Here is a 25,254-nt window from a genome sequence, read left to right on the forward strand (position 1 = left end):
ATTGCAGATTCTTTCTTCCTTCCTTCCTTCCTTCCTTCCTTCCTTCCTTCCTTCCTTCCTTCCTTCCTTCCTTCCTATCATTGTTATTTGAATCAGCAGGAAAAGTTAGCAAGGAAACTGAAGGCTTTGGTGACATTTGAGTTGAACTAGTTTACTGGGGCATGTAAAACATCTCACGGTGTGGACACTCACACAGTAACCCGTGATTTCTTTTCGTCCAGTCCTGCAGGGTGGAGATCCACAGCAAGGTTTCAGCGCCGGCTTCTGCGGCTTGCAGAGAGCCACTCTCTGTGTCACCACACAGCTTTCCTTCCGTCTGTGTCCTGGTGTCACTTCCTCCTCTTAGGAAGCCATATTGATTTAGTGGTTAAAATCACCTCTTTCAAGACTCCCTCCAAGTTTAGCTATGTTCAGTTCCCAGAATCCAGGAATAATCCACCACAAAGACAGGGTTCAAGCAAACCAAACATTTATTTAGAAAAACTGACATCCGGGAGGCGGTAGGGTTGGAACTCCAGACCGCGTCCCTGAGGCAGGGGCACAACTAGTTTTAAAGGGGAACACCAGAGAGACAGAGATAGCTCCCTAGTCCTATCTAATCATAACATATGGGGAGAAGCAGTTGGGGACCTTTCATGGTGACACGCTTTCAGCCTATCAGGGAGTCCTGTGGTTCGGTTTGAAACAGCTCTGGGCCAACCAATTGGAAGGGGGTGGAACACTTATGATTTATACCTGTGAGAGGCGTTTGGGGGTGCTGCAGCCTAGCCTCAGGAAATGGTGGGTAACAACAGTTCAGGGCAGAACAGCAGACTGGGACAAGGTGGAGTTTCTGCTGCTAACTAGGATCTAACATTCCTGCATCTTCTAGTAGGTCATCAAATCACTGATGTCAAAGGTTCAGGTCCTGTATTGGGCCCGCAGGACTAGGAGCTTAACTGCATTGATCCTCCTTTGAATGAAGCAGGAGATAGAGTTCAACAGGCAGGATGCATGTAGCATGATTAATAGAATTGCAACTAAAGGCCCCACCATTCGTATGATCAATTGGCATTATAGGTAGCCATTTTGCACCCCTGTGTCAGGGAGTTTCCTTTTGACTTAGCCTTTTTCAACTTGTTATGGGGGCAGGATTGATGTACTCTCTTCTGTCGCTGCTTCCAACTGAACTGGGGTGTCAATTGTCAGGGTCCAGGAAAGCTGGAAGGCTAGTCCAGGCATTTATCAGAAGCGTCTGATTATCTGATCCAGGTGAAGGGACAGGGAGCCGTCACGTGGGCTGGACTGGTTCACATCGGCTCTCAGCAAGTCCGAAGCTCAGCAGCTTATGCTTTGCAGGTGTTCCCTGGACAGTGTGTCCATCGGCCAAGTGGAAATCTTCGGACATACAGACTATGGACAGAGGTTAAAGTTCAGGGACTTAAAGAAAAAACATTACATTTGGAACATTTTTGTTTGACCTGACAGGTGGATCCACGCCTTATGACTTTGATTCCTTGAAGCTTACATGAATTTTAGTTATCAAAAAAGGTAAGTTTTACTATATTAGCATTACCATTGTATTGAAATCCATATTGTAGAAAAAGCAGTTAATTGGTGTCTGTAAAACAGCTGAGACAGATTTACACCTTGGAGTCACAGCAGAGGCTACGGCTTTGGGTTAAAAAGTGTGAACATTTTTTAGAACATCAGAACTGAGACCCTGTATGGACTTGAATCATTTACCAGAGACATAAGTAGTTATTAGAGAACAGTCATTGTAAAACACGTTCTCTTAGAAAGTAACACCTGAAACCTGTTTATCTTTAACATGAAACCTGTGAACAAGGCAAACCTGTCTGTCCCTTATAAAACAAGAAACCTAGTAGCTTTAACTGACTAATGAACTGACAGATGAGCTAACAAGGTGGCCGAAGCCTTGAGGGAAGGAGCTTTAAAATGGCAAAGCAAACCTACTGACTGCCTAGACTGCTACCCCAGGTTCCTCTGTGGTTGTTGGGCAGAGATCCGGGGACAGCATCCGTCTTTGGCTTCCAGGCCCAGAAGACGCAACAGACTTTCCTGTGGAGCAGAAACTTGGGGGGACTAGCCCACCTTGTCTAGGCAAAGCAGGGGGATCAGTTTCCCCAGTGTCCTGCTTGTCCACAGTCTGGACAGGGTCTTGGCAGCAGGTGAGGTGAAGGACAGTGTTTTTTTTTTTTTTTAACCCAGTGGCCAGCCTTGCCATATCTAAAGGAAGCTCCAGGTGGAGGTTCTTCTGTGCCCATTATCTTTGGAGAAGATAGAGGTACTTCCAGGAGCCAGCGTGTCTCTATCATGAAAAGCTTTTTTTGTTTTTTAAATTAAGCATTTTAAATGCCGTATTCTCAGATCTCTGAATCATACAAGGACCATTATCTACTAAGTGTAGTTCTGAACACCTCAGGGCTGAACTTTGAAAACCTATATAAGAAGCCAATCTGAACATATCAAAGGATTTGATCCTTTATGAGGTGGACAGACTATTAGTGTCAGGATAAGACTTTCAACTCGTAAGTATAGTCCATAAGGAGACTGGGAACTTTCCTGATCCTTACACAGTGTACCATTTTAGAACACAACAGTTCCCTGTACAACTCAGTTTACCGAAACAGCAACAGCCTAACAATGCTAGCAAAAACAACGGGGTTAACATAAACCTTTAAGCCAATGGTTATCAGCTTTTTTTGTGGTGCATTGTTGTGAATCATGATTCAAGCGTCCCACATGCAGGCAACCTTAGGCTATTCCTGCAAAAAGGTCATTTGACCCTGAAAAGTCATAGCCCGTAGGTTAAAAAATTTCTCCATGTTCTCTCCCCAGACTGTTTAAGGTCACCATCTCACTGCATCGTAAGATAGGACAATCCCAGTTTCTGTTGCTTAACAGTTGGGGCCCTAATTTTAGTTGGCCAGTTACTGATTGGGTGTTTGGGATTCCAATGCAGTCTTGAGCCTTTCTCAGGGTGGGCCTTTAAGCCTAAAAAACATGTTTTGAGTTGACATATTTCAGTTAACAAAAACAGTCAAAAGCAGAATTAAAAGGGGTTTAAAAAAGCAAAAAAAATGAATAAAACAAGATTAGAACATTTAAATATTTGCCCAGAACTATTGACACTGATGGATTAGGTCTTTGTTTTTAAGATTGCCTATGTAACCCTTTGATTATTAACCCTGTGTTAAAACTTTGATTTAACCTTTTTGTTTCAAGTATTATAGATTTTTTAACCATAGCCAGTTAACTTACACTTTGCTCTTCTTCTTCCTGACCGCCAATTTTTGACACAGAGACTTTAAAAGCAAGTCTGGGTCTAAAAAAATGGTGAGCCAAAACCCAATTCCAGAGCCAGCTCTTCAATAAAACAGAACAACATCAAACAATTTTTAGTATTATCCATATTCAATTGACATTTGATTGTTTGTTTTTGTTTTTTTTTTTTTTTTTTTTTTTTTTTTTGAGACAGGGTTTCTCTGTGTAGCTTTGCGCCTTTCCTGGAACTCACTTGGTAGCCCAGGCTGGCCTCGAACTCACAGAGATCCGCCTGGCTCTGCCTCCCGAGTGCTGGGATTAAAGGCATTTGAATCCCTATTACATCAGATCCAGTGACCAGAGTGCCCGGAGATGAATTCTGAGCCCAGGTAGCTGGCTGCAGCCAAAATGTACAGAACATAGTAAACTCATACATTCAAGATCAGTCAGAAACGAACATTCAGTGCCCATATCCACACATTGAAAACAGACAGACAAAGCTCTTCTTACTTCCTCCAGCTGTAATTTCAAGGAGGGAGATGGGGGAAAGGCCCACCAAATTCCTGCGGGGTTGTAGTGGATATGGGAGGTGAGCAGAAGGAATCAGGAGTCAGAGAAGGACCCCTGATGGTCCTCAACCACAGCAGCTTTTGGAAGGTGAGGTAGGAGGGGGAGCGTGGGCAGCCTCTGCATTCGTCGTTTATATGCTGACGAATAAGGAGGGGCAGGCAAGAGAGGTATTCCCTCTGATTGGCCCCATCTGTGGGATTAGAGGCATTTTGGGGGAAAGGGGTCCACAAGGCCACGATATAAGGCATTTGGTCAGGGTGGTCTGGGTGTCCGAAGACTTTGGCCTGGATTGCAAGAGAAATAGTGAGGTTGACAATGCCCCTGGGAGGCCAGTCAACTCTGAAAGTTGGCCACCGACAGAGTGCGGAGCTTTCCGGGGAGGAAGGCAGAATCTCCCGATTTCTCAGTTGCTTTCTTGAAGTCTTTGACATGTGGTAAAACAAGGTCTAGGGGAGAATTAGGGCCCAAAGATGGAGTCTGTCCCATGATCTCAAAGTAAGAGAGAAGGACAATAGCGAGGACACAAAGTGAAACCAAAAATCTGACTTGACAGACATGCAGAAACTGGCAGCACGCCACAAAGAGAGACAAGGGCCGCAGTAAACATGGTCCTGTTCATAACCAAGGGGATCAGCTGACTCTCTGGCTGATCCCCGGAACACAGATGCTCCAGATACTCCCAGCTGGGGGGTCCTGGAGGTCAGATGACTCAGCTGCCTCTGAGCCCCAGAGCCCAGATGCCTCAGCCACTTCCCCAGAGGGAGCCTCGGTTGCCTCTTCAACTGAGTCATCCAGAGGGGAGTCAAGACATCTCTTGTCTCCCCCTGTCCCCAGGAGCAATACTACATCCAGCTTCTCCTATTTTGGGTCCCAGAAAAAGGTGCAACAGCCCAAAAATCTCTAGTGCTTACCTCTGGAGATTGCCACAAGGGCCAGGAGCAAACAGCCTGGCCAGAGACTCGAACCAGTAGACTCCCAGATCCCGGACAAGCCCCCAAATGTTAGGGTCCGAGAATCTAGGAACAATCCACCACAAAGACAGGGTTTGACCAAGCCAAAAATTTATTTAGAAAAACTGGTATCAGGGAGGCAGTAGGGTTCAGGCTCCACACCATGTCCCTGAAGCAGGGGCGGTAGCCAGTTTTAAAGGGGAACACCACAGAGACATCTCCCAAGTCCCATCCAATCATGATGTAATACAGGGAGAAGCAGTTGAGGACTTTCCGTGATGACACACTTTTAGCCTATCAGGGAGTTCTGTGGCTTGGTGTTTTGGACCCAGCTCTGGGACAACCAATCTGAAGAGGGTGGAATGCTTGTGGTTTACACCTACCTGTGTGAGGGACTTGGAGGGCTGGAGCCTAGCCTCAGGAAATGGTGAGTAACAGCTCAGGGAAGAATAGCAGACTGGGACAAATAGAGTTCCTGTTGCTAACTAGGATCTAATAGCTACAGTTTGAGGGACTAGAGCATCAGAATTCAACACAGACACCTTGAAAGGATTCATTGTAATCTGTGTATGTATCAGGGACTAATACAGATGTCAAACTGCAATTACAACCTTGACCCTAAAGTCCAGAAAATTTCAAGTTGAAGCAGGTCATGTGGATGCCAGGATAACACTTTGCCTGCTTCTGATCCTCTCCTGGTCTGCTCTTTGCCACAGTATAGCACTGTTTTGAATTGATCGTCTGTCTAGAACCCCTAGGCTCTCTCAATGCTGACCTTGAAGATTTAAAAGGATGGATCTCCATTAGGGGTCAGTGGAGTGGTATGAAACAAAGGATTACAGGGATAAATGTCAGAGAGGGAAGGAAGCCTCTGCCCTCTAACTCAGCACTCAGACGCATGCCTAAGTAATGATGAGCCCTGCCTCAGGCAAATTTGCTTTCTACACTTGACTTCCCCTCTGCCTCTGGGACACCCAATACTTCATTCAAATGCACTCAAGGCAAAGCACTCAAACACTCACTGAGCCTTGCTGTGGCAGGTTTCCAGCACTTCATTCTCCTTGTTAATGGTGACAAAGAAAATTGCACAAAGCAACCAGGATGTTGACATGCTACTTGCTTCACGGTTTACTTCAAAGCCTCCTCAGAGTGTTGTGAATTTTACTCTCTGAAACAAAGGACAGTACCGACATAAGTGGTAAGTATGCCAATGAAGCAATTCTTTTAAAAATTATTTTTAATTTTTTATTAATTCTTTGAGAATTTCATATAATGTGTTTTGATCATCTTCACTCCCTCCCTCAACTCCCCCCCCCACATCCATCCCACTCAGCTTTGTCTCTTCTTTTTTTTTTTTTCACCCATCAAGTCCAATCTGTGCTGACCATGTATTTATGGATGAGTGACCTAACATTGGAATGTGGTCAACTTACCAGGGTGGATGATTTTTAAAAATTGACTCTACCTCTCACAGCAGCTATCAATAGCTCCTCAGCTTGGGGTGGGATTTCATGTCTACCTCCTGTTTCCATGCTGAGATTTGGTTTGGCTTGAGGAACGTGTGCATATGACTTGGGCATACTGTCATATGACTGCAAGTCTTAGGTCTTGTTTCTTTATATCCATCCACTGCCTCTGATTCTTACAGCCTTTTCTGCCCCCTTGTCTTCGATGACCACCGAGTCTTAGGAGGATGGGATATGTTTATAGATGATCTATTTAAGGCTGAGCACTCCATTGTTTCTTATTCTCTGCATCTTGGCCAGTTGTGGGTCTCTGTGTTAATCACCATCTACTATAAATATCTAATGAGAGTTGAGATGTACACTGATCTACAGGTGTGATAAATCATTAGAAGTCAGTTTATTTTTTATTATAATTTCCTATTATTTTTATTTTTTCATACAATATGTTTTGATCATATTCTTTCTCCTCCCAGAGCCTCTGCTCCCCACTACCCACCCAACTTCATATTATTCCTTTCTCTTAAAACAAAACTAAAACCAAACAGTAACAAAACCCTGTTTTGTGGATTGGATCCCTGATCTGCCTAGGGTTTATGAGGAAATGAAGAAAAGACAGATACTCATAGAGTGAAGCTTGGACCAAGTGGGGCTCCTATGCTACTGATACAACCTGAAACCTTGGTGTGTTTATTAGGTACAGCACAGGGGAAGGAGTTACCTAGATAGGAGGTGTCTGTAGGCAGCAATTTCAGGCTGTAAACATTTGTGACAAGGACACTGTAGTTGCTAGTCCTGATCACTGATCAATTGTCCATAAACACTCATACTCAGACTCCCAAGGAAAGTTTTGCCTATCCTCTTGAGTCTGCACCATATGGGTAGCAGCTTTGCCAATTTCCCATGGAGTCCTTGACAGGCTATGCCCATGTCAAAATACACATTCACTCAGGAGTTCTGTCACTCAGTGATTCATATACTCCCTACAAAAAACAACCCATAAAAACAAAACATAGAGTCAATTTTTTTTTTTGTTAGCTAATGACTCCTGAGTGTGAGGACTGACCTAGAGTGTAGTGTCATTACTTGGCCCTCATCAGAGAAATGACTTCTTTTAGTAGATAGTAATTAACATAGAAACCTATAACTAGAAAATGTTCAAAGACTGAGAGACCTCAGAGGTCTCGGCTCTAAAGGAGATGTCTTCATCAAATCCCTCTCCTCAAGGGATCTATGCAGAAGAGGCAAAAAAAAATCTAAGAGTCAAAAATGATGAATGTCTCCAAGAAAACAGTATCTTCCAGAAACTGATAAACTAGTCTGCCTCTATCTTGAACTTGGAAGCCATCTTACCATAAACTCAAAGTAGATCCATTCCTGTTTATGATCAAATCTCTGTTTCTTAAGGGTTGGGCCATGACCCACCTATAACCTTAACTAGAAATGATTCTGTACTGCCTGTTCCAGGAAATGGCATCTCTGTCTTTGTTTCAAAAGGTTATTATGACCACCTTGTTATGACCATGTTGTTATGACTGCCTTGTTGTGCCCACCTTGTAGTATAACCAGCTTGTTATGCTTTGTTCTGCTTCTGTATCCCTGCCTACTTGCCTGCCAACTCCCCCTCTTTGGAAATTCACTACTCTTAATATATATATATAAAAAATCTTCCTCATGTCTAATGCTGATCTCTTGAACCCTGCCTTTATGGAGGGACAGCCTGTGTACATAATTTTTTAAAAATAATGCTTCAATTAATTGCTTGCTTTAATTAATTTGGCCATGATGATTTGGGTTGATGGTATTTCTCCTTGAATCTGTGGGATTAACATTTGGAGGCCCCACTGAGATCAAGACTCCAGTATGTATTCAGAAGCTGGACCTCCTCCTCTAGCCCTCCAGGACTGAAGAGCTGCTTCCCAGGGGGTGCACACTTTGGAGACATTCCAAGGCCCTGGGGCATGCTTTCATTTCCAGAGACCGCATCAAAAGAAAGCAACAAGCATCTGTTTACAGAGGCCTCCTCTGGTAAGTCATAGATACTCTGTGACATCTGGTTCTGTAGAATCCTGATCTAGGGGCATGAGGGTGGGTGTCTAACTAGATCCAATATTCCTCTACCCAAAGCAACAATTAAGAAGTCAAATGGCCTATTTTGTTACTTGAGAGTTCAGCCAGAGACACCACTTCTTTTTCTGACACACCTTAGGACCCTGGGGACACCCTGGTGAGACTGAGAGCTGAGATAGAAATCCTAGAGGCCTGGCACCTGAGCACCCACTGGCAGGGTTTCAATGCCTAGGATGCACAACAGAACCTAGGAACTCCAAGGACAATGCTCAATAGTAGGTGGCAAGAGATTGGATAGGCCCATCACAGGCTGCCAGACATCACTGGGAGCCAAGACAGAAATCAGATAGGCCCAGCCTAACTAAACCAAGGAAAATCTGACACTTAGGAAGTCTCTGGTGGGTTCCTGGTGCCTGGGAGGCAGTTGAGAAAAAGCCTCCTATTTTGTTAAAACAGCAACAACAGCAATAATAACAACAAAAACTTCTTTGATCTAACTGGTGAATCTCTGAATGACCCCAACTGCTGTTGTTATTATTTCCTATTGTTATTTTTACTCTGTGTCTTGTCTTGTGTTTTGCCTGTCTCTGTGTGTTCTGACTCAGGGAGACTGAAACAGAAGAATGACATGAGCGGTAAGAATAGTAAGCTGGACAGTCCTCTAGCCTGTGGTCTGTGTATTGGTTTCATGTTTGTGGTCTCTACCTCTTGTATGTGCTTCTGTGCCCCACTAATCTTCTCCATTTACAGGCAGACTTAGGCGCTGGACCAAGCTCTATCTTCCATCACTCCCATGCTACTGGGTTGGGACAATCAGACCCCATCTCCCAAGACTGCCACCCTGGGCTGCTTTGTGCATGACTGCTATGCTACTTGGATAGCCAGGGCTCCAAATGTCTTTCTAGTCACTGGATTCAGTTTCACAGGGACTCAGATGTCTTTTGAGTGGCGATAATGTTGAAATATTGTTTTATGCTGTTCTGTATTGAAAAGCTGGCTCTGGAGTTGGAAAATTTCTGTCCTATGTCAAGCAAGTTACCAGACTTTGTAGAGAAAAGGATCATGGCAGAGTGGAAAAAAAATTAGACTATTGGTTTCATTTAACCGCCCAAAACTTCTGCTAAGATATAGCCTTATCTCAAGGTGTATACCACTATTATATAACTTCCTTTACCTCAGGATTTTAAAGCTTGTTGGATATGGTTACAAATATATAAAATTTGTAATAAAAGTTGACTTAAAACTAAGTCAACTTGACTTAAAACTAAGTCAACTTGACTTAAAACTAAGTCAACTTTTATTACAAATTTTATAGATTTGTAACCATATCCAACAAGCTTTAAAATCCTGAGGTAAAGGAAGTTATATAATAGTGGTATACACCTTGAGATAAGGTTATATCTTAGCAGAAGTTTTGGGCGGTTAAAGGCGCAAAGCTACACAGAGAAACCCTGTCTCGAAAAACCAAAAAAAAAAAATTATAACATAGGGTTAATAATTAGATATTTATACATAGGTAGTCTTACCACTCAGGCTATAAAACTCAGCAAGCACATAGACAGTACCACCAGCCAAAACAAAAACAAAAACCTAATCCATCAAAGTCCATAGTTCTGGGAAAGTCTCCAAATACATACACTAACCTTGCTTTTTAACTCCTAGAGTTCTGCTTCTGGCTAACTGTTCTTTTTCACTAAAATGTCAACCGTGAAACATGGTTTTTCTGTTTAAAGGCTCATCTTGAGAAAGGCTCAGCGATACACTGGAATCCCAGACACCCAGTATAATTGCTGGCTGGCTGACTAAAGTCAGGGCCACAACTATAAATACCAAACAGTAAGCATCAGAAACTGGGATATTACTATCTTTTGGTGCAGCAAGACAATGACTTAAGCAGGCTGACAAAGAGCCTGTAAAATGTCCCTCCTTACCTCGGGGCTATGCAGGCTAACTTATGTCTAGCCTCTTTGTCTTTAATAACTTGGTTAAGCGTTAGCTATTTTGATAAACTGAGTCATACAAGAAACTGTCATATTCTATAATGGTGCACTATGAAAGAACCAGGAAAGTAAAGCTGCCGGTCTCCCTACGGACTGTATTTATGATTTATACTAAAACACCTTCAGTTCAAGAATAGCAATTTTAAAGGTTAAGCTTAGCAAGAATAAAACTGTAATATTCTAATCTTACAAAAAATGACTAACTTGTAAACTGTTAAAGATAAATAAGACATGCAAATTAATAGTCACCTTACAAATGATCATATTTTTCACAAATATAAATCATTTACAGGGACAAGCTTTATTTAGCCTCCTGTATGTGCTTACAAGGTTAAACCTAAAGCAAATAAGTAAAAACAAATAAAGTTAATTTAAAATCAGGTAGACCTAGTAGATGGCCCTCAAAACTTTTCAGAGATCTGCTGAACATGGCATTTAAAATGTTTAATGAAAAAAAAAAAAAACTTCCTATGATAGACAGAAACGCCAGGTCCTACTGGCAACCCTCAGGTCTCCAAAGAAGACACTGGGTTATTGACAAAGCCATCTGGATTGTGGTAAAGCTAACCAATGGGTAAAACTGCCCCATGCCCTGCCTGCTGCCAGGGTACTGCACAAACTGTGGGCACTGCTAGGTTGACGGCATACTCTGCCTTGTCAAAGTGAAGTCGGTTTCCCCAAGTTCCTCCTCCACCAGAAAATATCTCAGACCTTCTGGGTCTGTCAGCCTAAGGCTGATACTGTCCTGTGCAGTTAGTTCAAGGTTTAATGCTGTCTTATGTGACAGCTGAAGACCTATGATCACTGACCCCAACTAAGCAATCGAGACCACAGGTGCCTGAGGTAACTGCCTAGGTAGTGGTAAGTCTCTGTCATTCTAGTTGATACGCGGGTCATTTGAATTCTATTCCTGCTATAATTTATCCTTCTCAGATCTCTGATGGTGTTAACCAGCTAACTGTAGCTTTATCAGTTTACCAGCATCTGGTCAATGCATTCTATATGTAAAAACCAGGCCTTACTTTTCTAGAGCTATTAGGTCACCTGATAAAAAAGGGCAAACTCACAGTCACTTTTTCCTTACTAACAGCTTCATATTAAAGGATAAACAGATTTCACATGTAACTCTTGCTATTTTAAAGAACTTGCTTTTCAATGACTGCCCTCAATAAGCAACCATTTCTATATGTCTAATGGCAAATAATTGGGTAAAAAAGTTTGAAGTTTATATAAGTTATAAAGATCTAAAAATAATTTAAATTATAAACATCCAAGGGTATAAAAAGTCTAAATAAATAATAAGGATCTAAAATGACTTAAGGTATATAAATACAAGTTGCTATTGTTATACTAAGATTCAAAAGTTCAACATTTTAGCATCAATAAAGTGCTGATAAGCTGATAAAGCACTACTATTATCAGTCAAAAACTTGAGATTTCAAATTTCCTCTGGTTGTCTTTTAAATATAAACTAAAGATATTTCTCATTATGCTAAAGACATCTCTTTCCAATCTATATACTCAGCCTTCTGGACAGGAAAAAAAAGTTCATGCTTTTAAGCCAAAGTCATTGCTTTTGCTATAAGTGTGAGTCTACTCCAGCTGTTTAACAGATAACTGTTCCTTGCTCTTTACACAATAAGGATTTCAGTGCAGACTTGAAACAATGGTAATGTAAGCTCCAGGGAATTAAAATTGTTAGACTTTGACCCACCTCTCACAGGCCAAAGGGACTCCAGATAAATACTCCTGTCAATCAACAGCCTACACTCCCTGCCTATTGCCTATTCCTGAGGGGGAAACTCCAATTAGACAGGGTTCCTTCAAGTTCTTCAACTCCTGTCCCTGGTCTGCATCTGTCTTGTCAGAGTTCCACTTGGCTGGTAGACACCATCCACATATCAGTTGTGGACTACAAACTACTCCAAAGGTGACCTACACCACATCAGCCCCAGGTAGTCCTACAAAACCGGAAAGCCCTGGACTTGTTGAAAACTGATGTAAACTAGTCTAGCAGATGTGATTGCTCCCTGGCTCTTCAGTTGGGTCAGCAAACCAGATGCTTCTGATAAATGCCCCATTGTCCTAATCACCTCCCAGCCTTGGACTAACATTCCAGCTCTCCTGGGCCCTGACAACAGTGTCCTTTCAACTGAGAAGCAGTAACAGAAGAGAATTCCTTGCTCCTTATCCTCAACAAAAGGTTGAAATATTAGATCAAAAGGAAACTCCCTGGAAAAGGGGACAAAATGGCTACCTACAGTACCATTAATACCTATAGTACCTATTGGCATACTACGATTATTTGTTCTTAGTTCTTTCTATGCTAACCAAACAGATATATGATCAGGCTATGCATCTTCCAATACATTACAAATTTTTTCCACCCACCACCCACCCAAAAAGAATGCTAAGACCCTATCAAGGACTTGGTAGAGATATATAAGAGGTCAATGATAAACCAGCCTGCCTCCATCTTGGACTTGAAAGTTATCTTATAGTCAACTCAAAGTAGATCCATTCCTGTTTATGATTATACCTCCATTTCTTGAGGACTGGGCTATGACCCACCTGTAATCTTAACTAGAAATGGTTCTGCACTGCCTGTTCCAGGAAATGACAACTGTGTCTTTTGATTCAAAGGCTATTATGACTACCTTGTTATGACAATCTTATTAGGACCACCTTGCAACCATGTCTTTGTTTCAAGAGGTTGTTATGACCAACTTGTTATGCTTATGTTCTGCTTCTATAACCCTGCCTGTTTGCCTGCCAACTCCCCGCTTTGGAAACCCTCTGCTCCTGATCCGTAAAAGCACCTACCTTCCCCATGACCATTGCTGATCTCTTGAACCCCATCTTTAGGGGGAGGCAATCTGTGTACACAAATTTTTTTTAAAAAGGCTTGCTTTCATTAATTTGGCCATGATGATTTGGATTGATGAACCTTCTCCTTGAATCATGACTTAACATGACAGCAGCGATGACACTCATGTGAACTCACAGATACTGTGACACCATGCTGGAGACATGTACAGGTTCAAACGAGACCAAATTCCAGCATAGGAAAGTGAACATAAGCAAGACATCCCACCCATAACCAGGAAGCTATTTGCAATTAACACCTGCTGGGAGAGGAAATATCAGTTCTCATTTGGCAGAAGTATAGCAGTAGGTTCAAATTATACTATTGAGCTATAGTAATACATGCAGCATGATACTGTATAAAAAATGCCTTTTGATCAATGAATTAGAATTGAAGACCCACACATAAGCTCACACTTCTATAACCACTGATTTTCCAGTGAAGTGATTCCCAACATGAATACTAAGTGAGTTCTGGATTTTCAGAAACACCGTCTATTTAGCAAGTAAAGGCAGTGGCCATATAGTAGCAAGTTTAGTTGACACATACTTATTCATCTAATGTGCTGATTTTCCAATATTAACCATAAAGACTGATAATGAACATATTTCTTTTGAGTTACCTTGTGGAGACCCACAGAGGTTTCCTAGTGAGAACTAACTTAGGGTCCAAGAATCTGAGCTTGCTTTACCCAGCAGGGCTGCATAGGGGAATGACTGGACCGTGGGCATGGTTACCAGGTGTTTGGAAGCATCTGCACTTGGCTGTGTGGTGTGCTTTGATCTAGCAAGGGGGAGGTCTTTTGCCCCGCCCCTTGGCATTGTTATAAAAAGCCCTTTTAAAGAGACATAAGGGGCCAGTGGATTTTGATCCAGGTCCTCCTGAAGCTATCCTGTGTCGTTTGTCTGTCTCCTCTCTACTATCTTTCTATCTAAAGTTTCTTAATCCTCTCTTCTCATAGGAACCCTTTTAAAAGGTGGGAGCTGGCCTCCCACATTACCTCCCAAAGTTTGTGCTCTTAAACTGCAACATCCCCCACCATCACCTGGGTGCTCCGTGATTTTCTTAACTAAAGATGACTGCTGAGGGTTTGATTCAGCAACACACAGGACCACAAGAACCTGACTAAGAGACTGGGGAGGTGACTCATTCAGTAAAGCGCTTATTGCACAAGCGTGGGGACCGAGTTTGATTCCCCAGCGCTCAGGTTAAGAAGCCAGGCACAGCAGTTCATGTTGCAATGCTATTATCACTCAGGATGCAGAGGCAAGAGGATCCTTTCAGTTCGCTGGGGAGTCAGCCTAGACTGCTTCTAGGGACTCCATGTTCACGGAGAGACCCTATCTCAAAAAAAAAAAAAAAGGAAGATAGTGATTGAGGAAAGATGCGACATTAACCTCTACCTCTGTATTCCACACCCACGAGAGCAAGCATGGGAGGGAGAGAGTGACAGGAGGAGAGAGGAGAATTTCATTAAATCTAGGGAGGTTACAAGTATCACTAGCTTTCCTAGAGAGGAAAGGAAGGGCTTTTCTTGCTCTCTGTCTGAAGAAAGCCTTTCCTCTGTCAAAGCCCATCTCCCACCAGTGCTTCAACTTGACTTAACTCCAAATTCTACCCAATTCCCTGTCTCATCCCCAGTGTCAACATTTTCTGAGGAAATATACAAACCATGCACTCAACAGTGACTCTGAGTCACCCTTGAAATATTTACACCCAGGATTAGTCATGACCACATTCGAAGAGCACTTAACCTATGGCTAATACCAAAAATTCTTGTTTGTTGATGACTGGTGTGGTCAATCCTCTTACACTTGACAATTAGTGTTGGTCATAAATGGGAATGTCTAGGGTGATCCCTCCATGGGTTTTGTTATTGTTGTTGTTGTTGTTATTGTCATTTTGTTTCGGTTTTGAGGCCCATTTGTTTTTCTGCTAATGTGTGAGAAATTTAACTGATTGTTCACTTCATGCTATTTGCTTATCATTTTACTATGTTTCTGCATGGGTGGCCCAGCACATTTTGCTGCATGCCTTTCTTTCTATGATCTCAGTTTCTGTTTTCTTTCAGTTTCTAAGTCTTCAACCAAACCTACATTCTAAAACACCCTCCACTCTACCAGGCTACTGAGCCCTGGTATCAGTCAGTGCTGGCTCTGGGCTCTCGGCTGGTCTGCTGTACCAAATGACTATGGAAGTTTGCCTAGCGACCTGCTATTTGCAAAGCAACGGAAGCCTGTGGTCACTTAAGGATGAGTGATTGAGGAAGGAATTGGGCCTGTAAAACCCAGTCAGTGTGAAAAATGTTTAAAGAATACCACAGAACTATATCCCCACCACATAAAAAACACCTTATCTCAGTAAGGGAAGAAAGAGTCTGAGAAACAAAGATGACGTTCTCAAGTTCATGATGCTTATTGCAGGAAACTGTGTAACCCAGGCCCCTGGCTTCCAGGCAACCCAGTTACATTATACTCTGTGGCTCCCAAGTGCTGCTCTGACATTCTACATATCCCACAATGCTGCCCCACTTCAAAACCTTACAAGTCAGCTCTATGCATGCCAGTTAAAATTATAGGTTCATGTAAATGGGATGTCCAACCAAAGAAGATAATCCCTCCTCTTTATGTCAAAGATTGGCCCTGAAGCAGGTAGATGGCAGTCTACAGAGGGCACAGGAACACAGCACACCGCCTCCCTGGCCTCTTCCAATCCCTCCCGTGTTGTCCTGCGGAAGTTCAGGCACCTTGGCTCAGTGCGGCGCTACTCCCTAACTACGTCTCCTTGCTTTCATTCTTGCCGCCACATTCCTGCCCCCTTCGCACTGCGTTGCTCTCCGATGACACGTCCTTCCCACTCCACTTCACATGACACTAGCTGAGTCTTTAAGAGCAAAACCTCTTTCCTGCCTTTGCTGGTGAGTGACCTCCTTGGCTTTGATTCTGAAGCCATCTCTAGTCAGTGTGTGCTTACAGTCAGGTTTTTGTTTTTGTTTTTGTTTTTCAGGTTTTGGTTTTATGTCTCTGCTCTGGGATTCTCCTTTCTTGAAGGAACTGCACGTTTGAAAACTCTGCACCTTGTCTTTTCTCACACCTGTGCCTGTTCCCTTGCTTTTCTGTCCCCTGCAAGCCCATTTTGTATGTCCACCTACAGAATCCTGCAAATACCTCAAATAACGTTCCCCTGCAATCCATTCCTTAACTATCTCTAATCTTCATTCAGTTGCGGTTATAAGAAATCCTAAGTGTAGTGGTTTAAAAAATATTTATTAGCATATAATTATGGAAGAAAAAAATTCAAAACGAGAGAAAAATCATTGCCAGCCGTACATGTGACAGAAGAGTAATGTCTAGAACACACAAAGAACTGAAAAACTAAGTAACAAGAAATAAAATACCCAACCAATAAATGGGCTAATGATATGAGCACATAGTTTTCAAAAGATACAGTACGGTCAATAAGAATAAAAAAAAAATCAGACACATCCTTAGCCACCACAGAAAGGCAGATTAAAAACTACATTGAGCTGGGCATGGTAGTCAGCACCTTTAATCTTAGCACTCAGGAAGCAGAGGCAGTTGGGTCTCTGAGTTTGAGGCCAGCTTGGTCTACAGAGTGAGTTCCAGGACAGCTGGAAAGAAGGATGAAGATACGCCATCAGTTGCAGAAAGGTGGATGCAGCTGCAGATGATGAGACAAAGCAAATTCAGTCAGTCTCAGAAAGGCAGCTGCCGTATGTTTCCCTCACTTGCAGGTCGTAGACATTATAGATACATAGCTACATATATGTACTGAAAATATGAAAGTGGGAACAAAACTGTCTGAGGACCAAAGGGGATGTGAAGGGAGAGAGTAACAAAGAATGGGGGAGAATATGCTTCCGGTGCGTGAGAAACTGACCTGAAAATGACCTTATGTAGCCCTGTATGATAAATAAAAACTAAAATCCAAAATGGCTTTTAGTGGTTTAACATCAAAGTTCCAGCATATCTGTGTTTCCTCCAAAGGTTAAAGAGGAGAACCATTTCCTTGTTTTTCCATTTTCTAGAGCTCATCTTCACTCTTTGCCGAATGACCCCCTTGACATCTTAAAACTTATCTTTAAGCATTACCTTTTGTCCATAGTCTATGCCTCCCCACCCTACCCCTACCCCATTCCTCCTTCCTCCCTATTCAAGGACCCTGTGATTACACTGGACTTAGATTGTCCAAGAACTCTCCCTCTTTCAGAATCCTTAATGATACCCAGAAGTCCCTTTTGCATTTAAAATAACGTATTCACAGACTCCAGGAGTTAAACCACAGACATTTTAGGGCATGACTATTCTGTCTACCACATCACAGTATAGAGAATTTATCTTATTTTTTTTTTCAGTTTTATGACCTCATAGCATCATCATTCCTGTATCTATAGTTCAGACATCACCAGGGAATGCCTTGAGCCTGTCTGCTTCCCTGTAGCAGGACAAGCTCTGTGAGCACAGGAACTGACCTTCTTGTTTTTCTGTTCCTACAACAGGAACCCTGACACTTTGGATGTGGCAGGTTTCTTATGTTGAACAACTCACAGTAGTATTCTGTGCTTTGTTGTGTCTTTAAAGATGACCATTGGAGATAAAAGTCCACACTGTATATGCTTTGTCATGTCTTTAAAGATGGCCATTGGAAAAAAAAAATGTCCACACTGTATACGGAAATGAGGGGGTAGCGAGGAAAGAATGGTGTTGCACAATCAGCATGCCTGGTTGCCATTGAAGATGAACTTAAAGAGCCAGTTTGAGATGCTGTTCCGTCTCCCTCATTTTATCTAGCACAATGCCTGACACGTATCCATCTAGAGAGTGTTTTCTGGATGAGTGTGAATGAGTGAATGAAGGCAAAAGCTTTGGGGGCCACTTGTACGTGTGTCTCAAAGAATTGGGAATTTGTGAAAGTTAATGAAGTTAGTTACGTTGCCCAGTGAGGCTCCGTCACGACCTAAACAAAGCATAAAACTTTCGTTTCTGGTTCGTTAAAGTAGATCACATCACACTCTATCATGCCCTTTGCATTAGAGAAACATCCTCCTTCTCCCGCTACGCCAAGTTTGGTAGCTCACCATTGTCTTGAAATGGGTCCAAAGACTCTGAGTCGAAGCTGTTAACCAGTGAAGCACCACTGCTAAGAACTACCCTTTACTGGTTATACTGCATATTGCTGTGATGAAATATCTGACAGAAAACAGTTCAAGAGGGGAAAGATGGCTCAAAGTTTGAGAGGATACAGTCCATCAGGATGGCCAAGGCACGGCAGCAGTAGCGCATGACTGCCTGCTCTCATCTGAGTAGACCAAGAAGCAGAGAGAGAGGTGATATTAGCACCCCTCCCCCATTTTACGTAGTCTAGAACACCCACATTCAAGGTGTATCTTCTGTCCTCAGTTAAACCTCTCTGGAAATGCCCTTGAAGACATACACGGGGTCTATGTCTCCTAGGTGATCCCAAATCCAATCCAGTTAGCAATGAAGGTTAACTATAACATGACAAGCCACTGTTGACTTGAAAGGCTTGCCAAAGAAATATTTCTCCCCTTCCCCCCACTTTCAGCTGACTGTCTTGTGTACAGCTGGTATGTATCCTGGGTCCTAGGAACTCTGTGGGCAAAGATTTAACTCCATATGTCAGGGTGTACCTATATTATAGCATCACCACTGCACTAGCTTAGACCAGTGTACCTACGTATAAGATGCCCAAGAAAGCACATCCAAGCCCTTGTGTTTGCTGCTGGTGGTAGTATAAACTTCTCAATCTTTCTGGGAGATAGTTTGGTGAAAGGTTCGAAACCTGCTCTTTTTTTCTGTCCTTTTCTATATAATTTCATTTTAAGAAACAGCATAACTTTCCTCCTCATTGCAACATCACAAATGGACACAAAGAACATTTACACTAATATGTTGTAAAATATTGTAAAATTATTCATAATTAATGATTGGAAATCATTAAAGGACTATCAATGAGGTGCTAGTAGTTAAATTGTGGAACAGTAAAAAGTCAGAATACTGAACATGCATTTTAAAAAAGAAAGAGATTTATAACCTGGCATGGGGAAATCTTCTCAATATGTTGCAAAGTTAAAAAATAACAACAACAACAACAAAAGGAAAGTTGAATTTCATACATCTGAAATAAGCTGACTTTTGAAAATAAAATCATAAGATAATATATGTCATCAGGGAGTTTTGCAAGATAAAGAAATTATCCCTTGGCTATGTGATTTGGGGAATGTTTTCTACTTTGAACATTTGAACTTGTTTTTTTTTTTTCAGTTGCATTTTGTTTTTCTAGCTGAAAAAAGAAAGAGGAAAACCCTATTTCTGAAAATATAGCAACAGTTGCTATGTGAATTCTGAAAATGAGGGAGGTCAATGTGAGCATTTGGTAAGAGACCAGAACACAAAGCACTTTTCTCTTAGAGGAAATTGCAAGCTGAGAGGGAGGTAGCAGCCCCTGATAACTTTATTGAAATTAACTCCTTCATATTTCACATCCACAAAGAAACAGCAGTCACATACAAATCAGTGACAATGACATCTTCAGTGCCAAGACTCTACTGAAGCAGCCATCTGGCTCTCCTCAGGTGCTTCTTCAGCCATTCTGCTATAGAAATGAAGACAGGACCATGAGTAGTGAAAAAAGGGATATTTTTAAAGTCGATTGAATTAGTCTTCTTGGGTTAAATTTTCTTTTTAAAGGGTCCCATTCATGAATGCAGTAAGGTTTGAAAATGGCTTCTTCATTTCCCTTAAGTCCCTACATCCCAATATGCATTTTTCTTCTTTTTTTCTACTAATCAACTGAGACCTCTTTTTGCATGCCAATTCTTTGAATTGAATTTGGCCTGCAAAATAGTAGGATGCAATCAAATTTATTTTTGTATAGATGATTCCATATGTTTAAAAGTCAACATGCAAATATATGTAAAAATTCTAGACTTTTTTTTAAAAGAGCAAAAAAAAAAAATCTCCTTGAACTTAAAACCATTGGGTGATTCCAGGTGTTACGAAGTGAGGTAGCTCGTGTGCCTGCATGGGTGACATACGGCAGACAATGGCAGACACAAAACTCATTCTTCCTTAGGCTGCTAAAAATCGAGGAGACCAAGACAGCGCAGTAAGGACTCGTTCAACAATAAGCTTCATATTGACACCCTGCAGATAACCATTCAGTGTCTCTAGTTCAGTCTACAGTAGCCAACAACACTCCCACTGTTACCATTACCATGGCAACCACAAAATTATAGCTTTAGAACTTACCTAGTAACATGATGTCTCTACTACTGAATAATAAACCTGGTTATCTGTTTACTCAGAACTCTAACATTAAAAAATATTGACGAGTTTTGTTCCAAGTCTTGGTTCATCATTGGCTGCATATGATGTCTTCAGCTACGGTAAGATTAGGACTTTAAAACCTGGAATTTTTCTGTTTAGTTCTAGAATAAAAATTTACAAAACAAATCTTAGTGTTATAGAACTCTTACCAGTGTACTAAGCAAATTTTACAAGTTTGGGGGAGAAAGAAGGATTTGGGTGGCTGGATAACTAGAGAATTTTTATGGGAGATATTTGAAATGTTACATTTCCTAGGTCCAGCCTCCCATAGTACCAACCATATTCCTACCACCTTCTCCCTACCCTCATATTCTCCCCTCACGCATGCGCTTCTCACCTCCTCCTGACTAACCCTTCAGCCATCTCTATACCTGTCCATAAGTGTGAGCTGATTATGTATGATTTAAGATGAGAATTAACCTGTCTTGGCAATAAAAATCTTAGTTCATTCTTCATTTATCGACATGGTCTAAGATCTAAAGCAAATGTTCCCAGATGGAACATAATTATTCCTTGCTCATCTTAGGCAGTGGGTAGAATGATTGTTTTAATGAGGACTAAGAACTCACGTTAGGGAAGCAGAGCCAGGACTTCTGATGTTGAGTATTTGGATCCATGCTTACAGTCAAGTCTTTTACCGATCAGTCATTCAAGTCTTTTCGGGAGGAAATAAAAAGAAAATGAGTCTCTGAATACAGCATCAGCTGGAGTGGTGTCCAGATGCCTGGAAGAAAAAGATGGGGTGAAATGAGACCCCCCAAAGGAGAGGACAAGGATGATCTACCAGGAGCTACAGCCATCAAAGGGACACCAGCTGAGGTGACTTCTCATGCCAGCCCCCAAGGGGTGTCCAGATGGGGACTGGGGAAAGGGCCATTGCAAGGAAATTTTAATTTTGCCATTTTGTAAAACTTGTCAGTATTTGCAGCATTGTGTGTGTGTGTGTGTGTGTGTGTGTGTGTGTGTGTGTGTGTGCACAAATGAACTTTAATATATACTATCGAGGTGTTAGCTAGCACATGCACTAAGCTAATTAGAAATGCATATGACCAATAGTTCCTAATATCCTTATCTAAACATGCACCAGAGTGTTTTTAATTACGATAAGCTATATTAGTGTTTTCTCCCCTGGTGGAATTGGAGGTTTGCGAGTTAGGTAGCTGACCAAGGTGATTAGAAAGATACTCTTTCCCTGCATGCATTAGATGGGGTGAGGCTGGTAGCCCAGCCTGCTTGCAGATGGTGCCTTTGGTGGAGAATGCTACGAGATCCTGGGCCCCTGAACACTTAACTGAATTCTCCTTCATGGTTCTATCTGGAGGCTAGCTGGCAAAACTATCTGTTGCTCTTGCTTCAGCATAAGTCAATCCCATAAAGTACATGTTAAAAAGGCAGAAAAAGTAAATATTTTGGCAAGCTTACAGAAAACGTTTTCTCACCATTCTGGTAGTCCTTTGCTTATAACAGTTTGTAAGTTTGATAATACTGAGTCTGAGACTATAGTTCATAAATTACATACATATACTTTTATTTATTATAAGTTACTAACAGATAGAGAGGGCTTTCAGATAAAGGCATTTGGGTCCCACCTACTCTAGCAATTAAAGCTTGTCAATAGCCAGCAGAGAGCATTTGTCACTGGGAAAGGCCAGATTGGCTTGTGTGAGTTCTCCAGGTGGGGCAGCAGATGAGGACTGAAAAGACAACATTGGAGCAGGATCCTTGTTTGCCAGTCACAAAGCTAATATGAACAGGATCCCCCTCTTTTTTTTTTTTTCTTTTTTTTTTTTTTTTTTTGGTTTTTCGAGACAGGGTTTCTCTGTGTAGCTTTGCGCCTGTCCTGGAACTCACTTGGTAGCCCAGGCTGGCCTCGAACTCACAGAGATCCGCCTGGCTCTGCCTCCCGAGTGCTGGGATTAAAGGCGTGCGCCACCACCGCCCGGCAGGATCCCCCTCTTAAAACATGTATTTTTAATTGAAATTGAATTACATCATTTCCCCCTTCCCTTTCCTACTTCTCTCCCCTCCCAGCCACTCTCCCTCCAACCTCTGCCATGTCCCCACCTCAAGTTGGCAGCCTCTTGTTCTTTATTATTGTTATACACACACATTCACTGTATTGTTACACACACATATGTATGTGGTGGTATTTTACTTGTACTGAAATGTGATTTTAATTGTATGTTAATAAATAAAGTTGTCTGGGGGTCAGAGCTATTAGAGTCATAGCAAGTGCATGGCGTCGGTGGCGCACGCCTTTAAGGACCTGGAGGGCGGTACATTCAGGCAGTGACGAGGCAGTCACATGTTTGGGTTTACAACCAATGACAAGGCAGAACAGGAAGACTTTAAGGACAGACACACAGGAAGTAGGTCCCTTTCGGAGAGCTCTCTTGGCTGGAGAGGATCCCTGAATCAGGAAGGGTGAGGCTCTTAGCTCTGACCTCTTGGCTTTCTTCTCTGAATTGGCTCTGTGTTTCTTATTTTATAAGACCTTTGGTTACATCTACATATGTATATTGTTATACACAGGCTGTGTTGTGTGTGTGTGTGTGTGTGTGTGTGTGTGTGTGTGTGTGTGTGTACAAATATACAAACAAACCCTGCTGATTCCATTTTGTTGGTAGTGTGTATATGGTTTCAGGGTAGATAGTATCTGTTGGACAACCAATAAAGGGGTTCATCCCTGGGAGAGGTTAATTCTCCTTCTGTCAGCATTCACTTCTTCTCCCAGCCTTTAGTTCTTCGTCTAGGGGTAGGACCCTGTGGAAATGTGCCCCTTCAATGTCAGCATGCCCATGGATACTGTCACCGTTTCAACCTTGTTTGTGCAGCCATCTATAGGGGAGACTACATCATCACAAAATTCCTGGTTTTCTGGCCCTGACAATCTTCCCGCTCCTTCTTCCATGACGTTCCCTGAGCCATAGATGCAGGAGCTGTCTTCAGCAATGGGGGCTTACCTTCAACCACTGAGGCTATATTAATAGTCTACATTGCTTTGGAAGTGACTTGAATTACTCTGAGAAACCAGGAGGTTTCTAGTGCCTGGTACTGGGCTTTTTGTTAGTGTGTAGTTCTTGTGGAGAGCATTGCCAGCCTAAGTGGCATAACATAGCCGGGGCGGTGGTGGCCCACGCCTTTAATCCCAGTGCTGGGAAGGCAGAGCCAGGCGGATCTCTGTGAGTTCGAGGCCAGCCTGGTCTACAGAGTGAGATCCAGGAAAGGTGCAAAGCTACACAGAGAAACCCTGTCTCAAAAAACAAACAAACAAACAACAAAAACAAAACCTCAAAAAACCATATCCTATATCTATATTAATCCTATGTGTGTATACATACAGTTATATACACTATGTATAATTTTAGGAAAATATAAAATAATATGATTCCATGAAGTTATATCAAACAACTTTGGTATTATTTGTCCCTCCTTACATTGCCAGCATTCACTGGACAAATGTAAGGGAAGGCACATAGAGGTCCCAGACTGAGCCTGGGAAAAACTATAGGAATTCTCTCAGTTCCTCTACTGGCCCTGAATGCCCAGACTGTCAAGTCCTGAAATATTCACAGTCTCCTCCCTACTCTGTTCCTGCTGCTATAACAAAATGCCTGAGATTAGGATACTGAGCAGTAGTAGTATTTCTTATAGGTCTAAAGGCAGGTATTCAAGATCAAGGCTCTAGTAGAGTCTGCATCTTGCATCTCTTTCATGTAACAGGAAGGCAGAAAGGAAGAATGCTGTGTCTTCACATGGAGGGATGGGCAAAGCGGCCCCCTGGTAGCCCCTTTACTAGCCCCACTGAGAAGGCTGAAGCTTCCTGAAAATCCGCACTTTTAAAGGCCTCGGTTTGAACATAGAATTTGGGGCACAGCAGCATGCAGACTTCAACAATGCCCATCAGATTTGCGTCAAGCACTTCAGCTTCTGGCCTCTCAGTGAGTCTCCAGAAGGAAGTCCGCACTTCCTCCAGGTCGAAGAAGTGGCCATTCCGCCAGGCGTCTGAGAGTGGTCGGTTGTGGATGACTGCTCGGTTAAGTGGGGATTTAGAAACAGTATTCACATGAGAGGTAAGTCCCAGTGCCAATATTTCCCCAGAAACAAAGTACATTCTTGTGATAGATTAGAGTAATCAGAAGAAAAGGGAAGTGATGGTGGCAGGGTGGAAGGGAAAGCCAGGGTTGTGGGACTACTAGACAGCTAAGGGGGAAACAACAGAGGCAGCAGTGGTCAGTAGCCACGCGTGAGAAGCCCGTCTCATCAAACTGCTCTTCGGATGAACACTAGGCCAGGTACTCGAGTGTCCAAGACAAAAAGAGCAGTTAAGGAATCTGGTCTGTATCGATTTACACAAATGCTCTTCTGCATGTGCCTTTTGGTTTTTTTTGCTTTGTTCTGGGTTTGGGGGATTTGTTTGTTTTACAAGAAGATGTTTCTCTTTGTTTCTTCGGGCATGGAAAACACACGTTCACCGCCTAGATGGCATAAAGCTAACAGTAACATCTCTGACTCCCATCCAATAATTGCTGAGACACCAACCAGGGACACGGGAGCCGTTGCCTAAAGATTTGGTGGTGGCGTGCATGGAATAGAAGAAAATGCCTTAATTTTTTTTAAAAAGAGAAAATAGGAAGATACTGGACAACGCTAACGAATCTAAGTCAATCTCAGGTGAAAGTCCTGAGCCCTTGATAA

At 42.3% G+C, this 25,254-nt stretch overlaps 1 long non-coding RNA gene across 1 annotated transcript; it reads right to left on the bottom strand.

Moving 5' to 3' along the window:
• Positions 1–555: 555 nt before the first annotated feature.
• On the bottom strand, positions 556–21,505 carry LOC128112422 (uncharacterized). Its single transcript, XR_008218987.1, has 5 exons — positions 21,126–21,505; positions 20,479–20,657; positions 5,810–5,955; positions 4,749–4,853; positions 556–1,392 (listed from the first exon to the last, which is right to left on the bottom strand). It is a non-coding gene; the product is annotated as an uncharacterized LOC128112422 (long non-coding RNA).
• Between the last annotated feature and the right edge of the window lie 3,749 nt (positions 21,506–25,254).

Source organism: Peromyscus californicus, unplaced genomic scaffold (assembly GCF_007827085.1).
Source record: "Peromyscus californicus insignis strain IS unplaced genomic scaffold, ASM782708v3 Scaffold_17__1_contigs__length_78620276, whole genome shotgun sequence".
NCBI classification, from domain to species: Eukaryota; Metazoa; Chordata; class Mammalia; order Rodentia; family Cricetidae; genus Peromyscus; species Peromyscus californicus.